The 12,044-nt window shown below is 39.4% G+C and overlaps 1 protein-coding gene and 1 long non-coding RNA gene across 5 annotated transcripts in view; both read left to right on the forward strand.

Annotated features, from left to right (window-relative positions):
• Positions 1-12,044, forward strand: part of LOC311096819 (uncharacterized protein) — a 291,191-nt gene that overhangs the window by 271,043 nt on the left and 8,104 nt on the right. For 2 of the 4 annotated variants that reach the window (XR_014609114.1, XR_014609115.1), the window contains exons 1-3: positions 2,056-2,119; positions 2,250-2,319; positions 5,980-6,178. The exons of the other annotated variants lie outside the window; for them this stretch is intronic. The gene's annotated coding sequence lies outside the window, so the exon portion shown is untranslated. Of the gene's footprint in view, positions 1-2,055; positions 2,120-2,249; positions 2,320-5,979; positions 6,179-12,044 lie in introns of those variants that run through there. 4 annotated transcript variants of the gene reach the window in all.
• Positions 518-1,721, forward strand: LOC311097991. The gene is made up of 3 exons (XR_014609350.1): positions 518-632; positions 714-791; positions 862-1,721. It is a non-coding gene; the product is annotated as an uncharacterized lncRNA (long non-coding RNA).

The following is a 12,044-nucleotide window of genomic DNA, read 5'->3' on the forward strand; positions in this document are numbered from 1 at the left end:
AACAATGGAACTGTCTTTTTGCCGTGCCTAGGCAAAAGAAACCGAAAGGAGGGAAACCTCTCATCGACCTCTAGCCCAGCTCGACTGATGATGATGATGATGATGATGATGAATTTGACACCATTTACCCTATATAAGCTGAAGATTTTTGTGGTGTATCATAAGTGTTTCTTTTCCCACTCCATCATTCCAATAATTCCTACCCACTAAAAGCTGCACGGATAAATGTGCTTACCCCACAAATAGGCCCATTTATGTAAACGATTTAGAAAAAGTTCCATTGTTTCACAATTTATATCATAGCTATGAATTTTGGAATGAGAATAAAACATATTCCTCAAAATAAGAATCGCAAGTGTGACAGGATTAGTTAAGTGATTGACAGTTGTGGTGTCCTATCAGGGGGGAGTAGGGTCTATTTAATGCGGGTTGGCTGTATCCTGAGATGCGTCACATCTTTGCTCCGCCCCCTCGTGCGTCATTCACTGGAAGCTCAGGTATGTGATTGTAGCGGCTGGTTTAAATCCTGTTTAGAACTCTACTGATGTGTTATCTCTTCAAATTGTAGCTTTCCCTTAGCACTTTTCCGACGGCGCACTTATCAGCTCAGTGAGTGTCTGCTCACCCTTCAGGTATGTGCTGTGTTCAGTGATTGGGGGCGGTTTAGTGGGTTTCTACATTACTTTTGATGTGTTGCTTCCTGTACCCTTCAGCTAATCTGCGGTTTTGATGAATGCTGTAAACGGTAACGTTACCCTGTGAGAATTATATGTGAGGGATATCTTCTTGTGGTAAGTGTTATGTAAGATGGCTGGAAAATTGTAGTAAAATGAGCATTAGTAACATCTCGCTTCCTTTAAGGCTTTCGTGAGGCGTGGGTCTTCTCTCTCGTCCTTCGGACCGTTCTTTTTTCTCGTCCTCCGGACCATTCTTCCCGCTCGTTCTCCGGATAGTTTTTCTGATTTTCAGAATGATCTCCCTCTCGTTTCTGCAGTGATTGCGCTTCGTATAACCTGAGTCCATTTCGAGAACCACAGTGTTTGCGCTGTGATCGCGCCGTGGGCCAGCAAACACGTCAACAGGATTTGTATTGTCTACTTCCTTCCTTTTAGAGTGACGTTAATATGACTGTTAGTGTACGAGAATCTGTGTGTGCTGCACCAGCTCTATTCTTTTGTTATTTGTTTCTTTAGTTCAACCTTGTGTATTTTGTTTAGATTTATTTTGTTATCTAAGTGTGTGTGTGTCATTGTTTATCTTGATTATTGTATGTGTAATTTGACTGTGATATTTTCTTTGTTTATTATTTTGGGGTTTTACTAAACTCTATTTATTATTTTGCTTATTTTGTTTCTTCCAGGAACTGAGGTGGCCAGGCGGAAGGACCTTCTCTTGCAGTGTTGTAGTGGTGGTGTTGCAGTGGGTGACACTTTTGGAAGTGCCTGCATGTGTGATCCAAGTGCACGGTGACGTGTGTGTGTGTGTGAGTAGGATTGCGCTTTGGGAAAAGCCATTAAGTGGTCCTTCCGCCGGTCGACTCAGCCTGGTTGTCTGTTATATGTATCTTTTTGTTTAAACCTTCTTTTCTTGAGACTCCTCCTACCCTTGTGGGTAGAGGACTGTGTTGGTGCTGCCATTTTATACTGCCCTCTGTGATTTCTCTTGTGAAGTGTCATTAAATGTAGCGCTGGGCGCTTTTTTAAAGCAGAACATATTTTAACTTTTTGTACATTAATAAAGTGTTTATTTAATTATTTTGTACTTGTGTCTCTGACCTCCCTGGCACACACAAACCTGTGACCTAGTGTCCATTACTGGGTTATTTAGATATTCCCTGATTGATTCAGGGTGGCGTAGTCGACAATTATCACCATAAGCTAGATTATTTATTGAGAGTCCTTACCGCTTCATGCCACACAAGTATAAAAACTACAAAAACAAAAAAATGCATTGAATGTAGCTTTAATGGCATGTTTCCAGTGTTGAGCAACAACAACCTTTCAACAGCACAACCATAAACCTGCACAGCTGACACTAAAAGCCACAGAACAGAGAGACGCACTTCCTTAAACAACATCCTGTCTGGTTTCTGTATACGCTCAATCTCAAGCAAGGCAAGGCAAGTTTATTTTTATAGAACATTTCATACACTATGTTAATTCAAAGTGCTTTACACAGATAAAAGGTTATTGTCTATGTTAATCAGTGTTTGTCCTAACCGACGGCGACACGATACGATTCTATTTCAGAAACGGTTTCTATTTTTCTGTGACGTCACGCTGGATCAACAAACACAAAGTGTGGCGATGATAATCTCAGGTACTGTTTATGTGCTTTATTTAATGTTAAAAGCGTGTAATGTGACTTTGAATATCATTTAGTGCTCCAGCTTTTTAGCTGTAAAAGCAACAATGGATAATTCACCTCAGATCTTGAAATTAAACATATGGAAACAAGAATGTTCAAACTGTGAACAAACAAGTGTATTCTCGAACAAAGATTGTTTTAGTAACTCAGTATGTATTTATAATAATGTTTAAATGGTGTAATATTTGTGAATTTGATTATGTATCTACTTGTTGCGAGTGCCGTCAAGATTACCAGTGTTGCCAGATTGGGACGGTGATTTCCAGCCCAAAAGCTCACCAAAACCCGCCCACTACAAGAAAAAAACGCCCAAAATTTTACTGCCAAAATAATATGATATAATTTCATTACCATGTCATTCAAGGTTGATAAGCACAATTTGTATCTCCTTAAAACAAAATAACAATGATAAAATAAAAATAAAAAAAATTCCAGGAAAACAGATCAAAACAGGGCAATAATTAAGGAGAATTAGCCAATATGACTAAAATGTCCAGATGGACACTGTCAAAACGGCAATCAAGAAATGAACCGATGACTTTAACCCTCGGAAGTACACACTGCAGAACATAACGCAGAATTTAGCAGTAAAAACGGATTCATCGATTCAAACCTTTTTCAGCAGCTGTCAGGGTCGAGTATAGTGCAGTCTGGACGGTGTAAAAGTTGCCGATGTCTGGTACGGTTAGGCTAGTGTGCACATGACCATGGACATATTTCACGTCCCATATTTGATTTCATTTCAAGTCATTCAACTGTGCTCTCTCCTCTCAGAGTTATAGTCATCATCGATATCTCCCACCACATGTACGTTTTTAGAGTTGCTCACTATCTCACTCTTTACTGTGCAGATACAACTTACTGTTTAGTAGGCTTTATCACTTTGGCATTAGCGATCACTGAATATACGGAATATACAGCTACAACTTATCGCGCTCATTCGCATCTGCCTGCTGATCGCTGATTGGCTAAAAGTGCGTGCTCGTCGGTGATGTCAACACCAACGCCAGCTGACTCTGCATGGGCGTGTGTGTACAGTAATGTCATGATGACTGATTTTATGGACTACATGCACACTTTAGTTTAGTTTTTTAACCAATTAGACTTTAAAATGTAGATGTTTGAAAACCGCCGAACTGACCCCAAACCAGCCCAAATTTTGTCCACCCGCCCAAACCCTTTTTTACCCGCAAAATCAAATTCAAAACCGCCCAATTGGGCGGGAACCCGCCCAATCTGGCAACACTGATCAACTGCGGCTCAACGCCGGTGGGCATGTCTAGTCATTTGCAATATGCAACCATTACAAGTTCCCCGATTCCAATGAACAAAATTGAACGTTAGATTATCAACCTGTCACACATGGATGAATCTAAATTTCCTCAACTTAAATGGAGACAAGGCAGAGATCATAGTGTTTGGACACCCTGAACTGCTTGATGTAGATTATCTCGGCCCTTTAACTTCAAACAGCCGCTCAACTGTGAGGAGTCTTGGTGTTGTGTTGGATGGTGCATTTATATCCGCCACTGTTAGATTGTGTTTTTTCCAGTTGAGAACTATAGGCAAGGTAAAGGCTTATCTCCCTCCTAAAGGTTTGGAGAGGGTGATAAATAGTGATGGGCAGATCGAGGCTTCGTGAAACAATGAAACAGTTGAAGCAAATGTGCCATATTGTGTCGAGGCTTCGAAACAATCTGACACCCGTCTCAACGGTGACACCTAGTGGTCACTTGCAGGTGTTGATCTGAATCAACCTTGACAACGAGCCATTAAAAATGTGTTGTTTTTTTATTATTGTATTTTTTTAATATGTGAAGCGTGTAACCTATAGGCTCCTCACTGTGCATGTTATTTTGGTCATGAAAAATGAATAAAGAAATCAAGCCACAATGTCTCACTTTTTTATAGATTTTTATTCAAAAATATTAATTTCTCTGCTGTGGAAGGACTTAGCCTACTTCTTTTTTTTTACAGATAATATCTCCAGCCTTTGAAAAAAATCCTCTCACAAGGGACACTTGTTGCTGGCATGCAAAGATATCTTTTTAGCAAGGACATACAAATGAGGAAAGATTACTGCTCTCTCTTTCCAGTAAGTTAGGGGATTATGAGTTCTGGGCAAAAACGTATCGTTGAGGTATTTTTTCGCTTCCACTGCATCAGCTGTAGCATTGTGTATCATCTGGGTTTCACGGATACGATTATCAAAAAGTTCCCATAAACTGCCCTGTATTGATGTTGATGATGATGGGCCTGATGTTGATATTTGTGGCTCGGAATAAAATTAAAACAGCAGTTAGTAACAAATCCTGTGAATCCAATGAAGCTGTTTTTAACATGATTGGCAGCTGTGATTGGGATGTTAGGTTGTAGGGCTTAGGTTGACACAGGCCTATGGACTTTCTAAAAAGTGTCCCAACAGTTTGTAATTATATTTCAATTATAATTATATTTCAAACAATGCATACCTTGCTTAGATGGCCCAGTGTCAGTAGCAGGCCGAGGTACAGGGGGAATGCTGCCATCCTCTGCACCCTGCAAAATGGCAGGATTAGTGCTCCTCAAATGGCACATCATGGATGATGTATTGTTGCAGAAGGCTAGCTGCCAATCACAATACACACATCTCACTTTATTTGGGGTTTCTAAATGGAAATGCTCCCACAACACAGATTTACGGACTCTCTTCTGGGGAGCCTCCATTTTATCTATCTATCCAAATCTATCTATCTATGTATCTAGATACTGTATGTATCTACTGTATATGTATCTAGATATAATCTATCTATGTATTTACATAATTTATATATGTATCTAGATATAATCTATGTATCTATATCTATCTATAATCTATCTATATGTATCTATTAATCTAGCTGTCTATATATATATATATATATATATATATATATATATATATATATATATATATATATTTAGATCTATTTATTTATATCTATGTATCTATTAATGTGTCACTATATATGTAAGCCTAAATAGCCTATAACTAATCTAATCGCACTATGTCACTATATCGTCAAAAATCCGCTATCTCAAAATCAAACTCCTCTCACAAAAACCCACGAGGTCAATATGCGTTCACTTATACACATGTGCAATTGTGTGGTGTGTTCCCGACTGTGTCAATCAAACGCTGATTCGGCGGACCACACCTGATGAAACACTTAGTGAAACACTTCGAGGCTTAGTTTGGCCAAAGTCACGTGAAATTGGTGTTTTGAATCACGCTTTGGATCAGTGTTTCGAAACATCTGCGCTTCGGGATCTCGCAAAGCTTCGGAACGACTGTTTCGCGTCAGCCATCCCTAGTGATAAATGCCCTTATAACTTCTCGCCTTGACTATTGTAACTCCTTATATGTGGGCTTAGACAAGTCATTGATTCAGCATCTGCAGTTAGTCCAGAATGCTGCTGCCCGCCTCCTGACAGGAAAGAGGAAGAGGGGCCAAATTACACCCGTGTTGCGTTACCTCCACTGGCTTCCTGTTCATTACAGGATTGATTTTAAAATTTAACTTTTAACTTTTGAATGCTTAAATGGATTGGCTCCATTATACTTAACGGAGCTTCTTCATGTTCATATTCCAGCTAGAGCGCTGAGATCCGCCAATCTCCTCCTCCTGGATGTACCTAGAAGCAGACTAAAAACCAGAGGTGATCGAGCCTTTAGTGCAGCTGCCCCTAACCTGTGGAACAACCTGCCAGTCCATATCAGAACCTGCCCAACTCTGGAATGGTTTAAATCATTGTTAAAAACTCATCTTTTTTCTTTGTCATTTCCTTCGAGGTAAGTCTGTTATTTTCCGTTTTTTTTTTTTTTTTTACTATATATCGTATACTGTATATTATAAATGTTTTATTGTTGTACTTTTATTGTGTGAGTAGTGACCTGTTGTTGTATTTAAAGGGTTACTTCAGGATTTAGCATTAAGCTTTATATTAGTAGAAAACCTGTAGTATTTTCGAATTACCGTGCTTTCCCCCCTCATATCCCCCTGAGACAAGAGATTTATATATTTTTTGTCTGGAAAAAATCCTCCGATGACGCAAAAATCGTCATTTTGCATCATCGGAGGATTTTCTGGCCAGAGGCTAAAGACTACAGCCAGTAGATGGCGTTGTTCCGCATGTTTTCAACCCGCCCATAGAGGGTGGGATCTCACTCACAGAATGTACACACAGTCAGCCAGTTCCTTTTCCCGGACTTGTCCGGCGGGCGAGATCGTTCAAAATGTCCGGGATTCAGCTTTTGCTTTCTGCGGTCGCCATTCATTGTTTACATGCACACCTTTTGTTTCAATCTAACTGAATTCATTCCGATTGGTGAATCTGAATGTAGTGTTTACATGAACGCTAAACAAGTGATCGGTTGATGTGCGTTTTAACATTGCTAAGAAAATTCCTGCTCCTCCGTGAGAGATGCGAGACCCGGCGCGTCTCAGTAATGACGCCACCGGCCTCGCGCCGTTCTCCCGCGGCCGTCAGCCTCGTCCTGCTCGCCACAGTAAACATGATGAATGAATGGCGACTGTAGAACGCAAAAGCCGAATCCCGGAAATTTTGGGCGATCTCTAGAGATCCCTGGCAAACTCATCACGTAGGCTAAGTTAGCCTTGTAAGCCTTGTTGTTTTCAACTGCGCTCTCTTACCGGTAGGCGTGGCCTCCTAAGGCAGCGAAGCAAGTGCATTCTGGGAGTTGTTGTCTTTCATCCACATAAGCCAAAAATACATTTTCTGGCTTTTCTCAGTCTAGAAAGCTCCAAATTCAAAAATTTCTTCACATTTCTTCTACTTAAATGACCTATTTTAAATACACATTCATCTTTCCAGAGGTGAAGTATCCCTTTAACCTGTGAAGCACCTTGGTCAACCTTGGTTGTTTTAAAGTATAACTTGCAGGTTCAATTTTTCACGAAGAAAATGCAATAAACATAAAGATAAGAACCGCCCACCACTGTTTTGTATGTTTTTCATACCAAAATGCTGAATATAATATGAAAAGTTGGTACTTTTTAGTGGTTTTAAGCACTCCCTCTCCCTTCCACTAGGCTGAGCGTGACGTCATAAAAGGAACTCCAAGCCTAGAGTTACTGTAGTCTAATGGCAAGTAGGCTAGCAGTTATATTGAAATAGCTAAATTGTAAACATAATCGTGTGTGCTGGCTTCAAGAGGACCGTGATCCTGTCTGAAATGAGAGTAAGCTATTCGGGTTCAGGCAGCATGTGCCGTGAAGACCTTTGAGTTTCTGTGTGTGTATGATATGACAATAGTTTTTCTCAAATGAAACCGTGACTGGCAGCAGCTAGACTGAAAACAGCGCGAGCGTCACTCGTGCTTCAGTGTGTGTGTGTGTGTGTGTGTGTGTGTGTGGTAAATGACACCGCGCGTCTGCGCCATTCATTCACACAGAGACAAACAGAACATGCAAGGTTAATATTTAAATAGTATTTCTGCAGTTTAATATACACAGACTCTATATTGTGGTATATCGGCTACAGTGCTCATAGTAATAAAAGTTAGTCTGGAGCCCCGTGCTTAGATAAACATGGAAGCGACTGAACGCAGCTGCCTACTGGGTACCGAATATACCCGGTACTACAGAAATGCTGGTACCGTCACATTTTTTTAGTACCGAAGTACCAGTACTTTGACAACACTAGTTTCCCACCTCCTCAGTCTCCCAGTCGTTCTCCATAATCGAGCCACAAGCAGTAGGAGTCTAGCGGAGTATGGTTGCAACTTCCTTCTATGACGTCATCACCCAGTTGCTGTAAAAACACGCTACCTTGAAGAAACCCCAATAAATGTTATTTTAACGCATTTTAAGACAGAAATGTTTACTTATATACATATTGAGCGCTTTAATTTACACATTAATTGGTTGTGGTGGTTAACCTGCAAGTTACACTTTAAGTGTGCTATATATAAATAAAATTGATTGATTGATTGATAATGAAATGAAGTGTTTAATCCACAGGATGACCTCACTACTGAATTAAAAAAACAGTTCCCTCGAAAAATAATCCATTTACACATGAACTGCTCTCAAACACAACTTACAGATGCTTTACGAAATTCACTGAGGATAAAACATATTCCTCAAAATAAGAATCACAAGCATCAAAAGTACAAAAAAACTAGAGTTAAATATAGCATTAACCGCTCATTTTCAGCATTGAGCAACAACAACCTTTTTGGAAATTACCTGACAAGACCTCCACCAGTATATTCTCTCTGAGAATTACCCTAAACTTCACAGGCCTAAACTTCACAGGTATATTCTCTCTGAGAATTACCCTAAACTTCACAGGTATATCTGGGAATTAATTAATAATTTGTTACATTTATAGAGCGCTTTTCTAGGTACTCATCCGAACGTCTCATCCGAAGGACGGTGCTCATTGACAGTATAGTGTCCTCACTACAGACCACAGGGTGAACAGCGCCCCCTACTGGCCTCACTAACACGCCCTGCTGAGCTTCAGTGGGCAACCAGTCTTGGGCTACAATTACCCTAAACTGCACAAGTATATTCTCTCTAGGAATTTATGGAAGCTTATGGGTAGCAATATTCAATTTGAAATGTAATATGCAAAATCACAATGCAATATGTAAAATGGCAATGCATTTCTGTATTTAAATTTAAATTTTCCCATACATTTGTGCAACGTTTGGTGCAAAATGAAAATGATAATTCAATTATATAATTTACATTTGCCATTTCATACACTAGTTTTAATATGTAATTTAAATACATATTTTAACGCTTTATAAGTTGCAAAATTAAAATTAAAATGTATTACAGAAATTATAAGATATGTTTAACATGTTCAAGCAAAAACTGTAGCAAAATTGTAATTTAAATGTAATCTTTTCTTAATTGCATTTACACTCACACTTAAGACACTTGCGATTGCATTTTCATTAAGTGTCCTGCAATGAATGTAGCAAAATTCAATGTGCAGTTTGAAAATGCATTCTGAGCCGATCACGTGGTCGTTTATAACTGACTGTAATGTTCAATAAAGTGACGAATGTGATGTGTGACCATCTCTGTTTATTCAGCTGTATAATCATAAAATATGAGGTAGACATGCGAGTGCGAGTCCCTTTCCATTTTTATAAAGCATATTGATCAGGTATTAATATGTACATGGTCAAGGAATCTGACGAGTCAAATTCATCGACCTAGCCTTTTTTGGGTGAATGTGGAGCAGGTCGAGGGCTGGTGACGTCATCGTCTAAAGTTCAGTGTCTAATAATATTTTAAACAACGAAGCAGCACACGAACCGGCACAAACGATCACACAAACAAGACTATTTTGGGTGAATGTGGAGCAGGTCGGGGGGCTGAGTGACCTCAGAATGACCAATAAATATTATTTTAATATTTAAGAAACCGAAGCAGCACAAAATTAATGTTTATCGGTGCAAATTAGCACAAACATATGAGGCTATTTTGGGTGAATGTGGAGCAGGTCGGGGGGCTGGTGACGTCATCGTCTATAATTCGGTCTAATATTTCAAAAACTGAAGCAGCACAAACAAAACCGGCACAAACCAAACAAGACTATTTTATTTGGAGCATGTGGTGGGCTGGGTGAGAGAATGACCTATAAATATTATTTTATCTAAAAACAGAAGCATTTTACATTTACATTTACATTTTACGTGGCATGAGAAAGTCACATAAACCACGTGAAATCCGATCAGAGCGTTCAGACTGAAGCGGATTTCCTGATATGTGATTTGAATAGGATTTCAAACCACATATGGATGTAGCTTGAAACAGATTTCGTGTGCTTTTTTTAGACTGACAATCTGAACGTAGCCGATGTCGGGATTAGAAATAGAAGGAAGAATTGCAGAAAGGGCTAGAGCTAGCTCGTTCGGACATATTGGGCCCTATTTTAACGATCTGAAACGCAAGTATCAAGCGCGAGACGCAAGTAACTTTGTGGGCGGGTCTTGGGCGCTGTTGCTATTATACCGGCGGGATAAATGACTCTTGCGCCCGACGCAAATCTAAAATGTGTTGGTCTGAAGTAGCTTCATTACTCATAGGTGTGGTTTGGGCGTAACGTGAAATAAACCAATCAGAGCATCATCTCACATTCCCTTTAAGAGCAGGCGCGCTTGTTCCATGGCGGATTGCTATTATAACGGCGGATTAGCCAGGAGCGGTTCACAGCCGAGGAGACCGACGCTCTCATCACGGCCGTAAAACACAGAGAAGTGACATTGGGGATGGAGAAACACACCCAGATTAGCTTCGGTTAAACAGGCGTATGATAATTTGGGTAAATATGTAAGCTAGATTTATGCTTTTATAATTATAATAATTATAATCTATCTATCTATCTATCTATCTATCTATCTATCGTAATAATGTATGATTTGCAAAAATGAAAACTGCTGCTTCTGTGTAGATGAGAGAATCAAAGTGTATGCGCGTTGTGTTGTGTTGATTATGGCCAAGCATGCGCCCTTAAAATAGCATATAATAACATGCGCAATGCGCCACTGACTTTAAACTGTTTTTTTTTTTTCGGTCAGTGGCGGAATTGTTTTCTAAACCTGTAAAATAGCATGAGCTGGGTGTACGCTAGGGCCCAAAAACTTAAGTTTGTCAAAATTTCGCGCTCTTCCCTGCTTACTAAGTCCTTCTCTATATGAAGCTTCCATGTGTTTTTTCCGTGGTTTAGACATCATAAATTAGTGTAACAATGTGTTCAGTTGTACATAAACAGTGCAATCCATGCCGTTGTTTACATCCGAGTACCTCCAATATGGCCGCGCATCCGTGTAACTGACCAAATCGTGACGTAGGTGCAAACCCTATATTTTGCCGACGTTTTGCATTGGGTTGGGGGCGGGGCCAACTTCACGCAGTGATTGACAGGGCGGGACGGGCACGTGATCGGCTCAGAATACATTTTATTTATTTTATTTATTTTATTTAATAATTAAGTTTAACATATCTAATCATTTCTGTAATACATTTTAATTTTAATTTTGCAACTTATAAATCGTTAAAATTTGTATTCAGTTTACATATTAAAACTAGTGTATGAAATGGCAAATGTAAATTTTATAATTGAATTTTCATTTTCATTTTGCACCAAACGTTGCACAAATGTATTGGAAAATTTTAATTTAAATACAGAAATGCGTTGCCATTTTACATATTGCATTGTCATTTTGTATATTACATTTCAAATTAAAATTTGCTACCCATACGCTTAGGAATTATCCTAAACTGCACAAGACCTCCACCCGACAACAAGTAACAGAAGAAGAGAGATAAACGTTGTTAAACTTCAGCTTAAAGAGCTTCATGTCTGGTTTACATTTATGTACTCGCTCAATCTCATGCACTCTTTCTGTAAAACTCTACACACATCCTCACTCACTGAAACACATTTAAAACAGTAAACACAAGAGGCAAAATTTAACCAGGGGCCCATTCTTCGTACGTTGTTTATTACATCCGAGATCAAATGACACATCCAAGATGATATCATCGTGCGAATCATGATCTGGCTAACTCGGTTCTTCGAACACACTTGCCGGATATGATTAGTATCGCTGGATTGAGTTATCTGAGATAATTGCGCGTGCATGCGCTGGTTAAAAGGGGATATGTATCGAT

This window comes from Abramis brama, assembly GCF_963993115.1.
Source record: "Abramis brama genome assembly, chromosome: 15".
NCBI lineage: Eukaryota > Metazoa > Chordata > Actinopteri > Cypriniformes > Leuciscidae > Abramis > Abramis brama.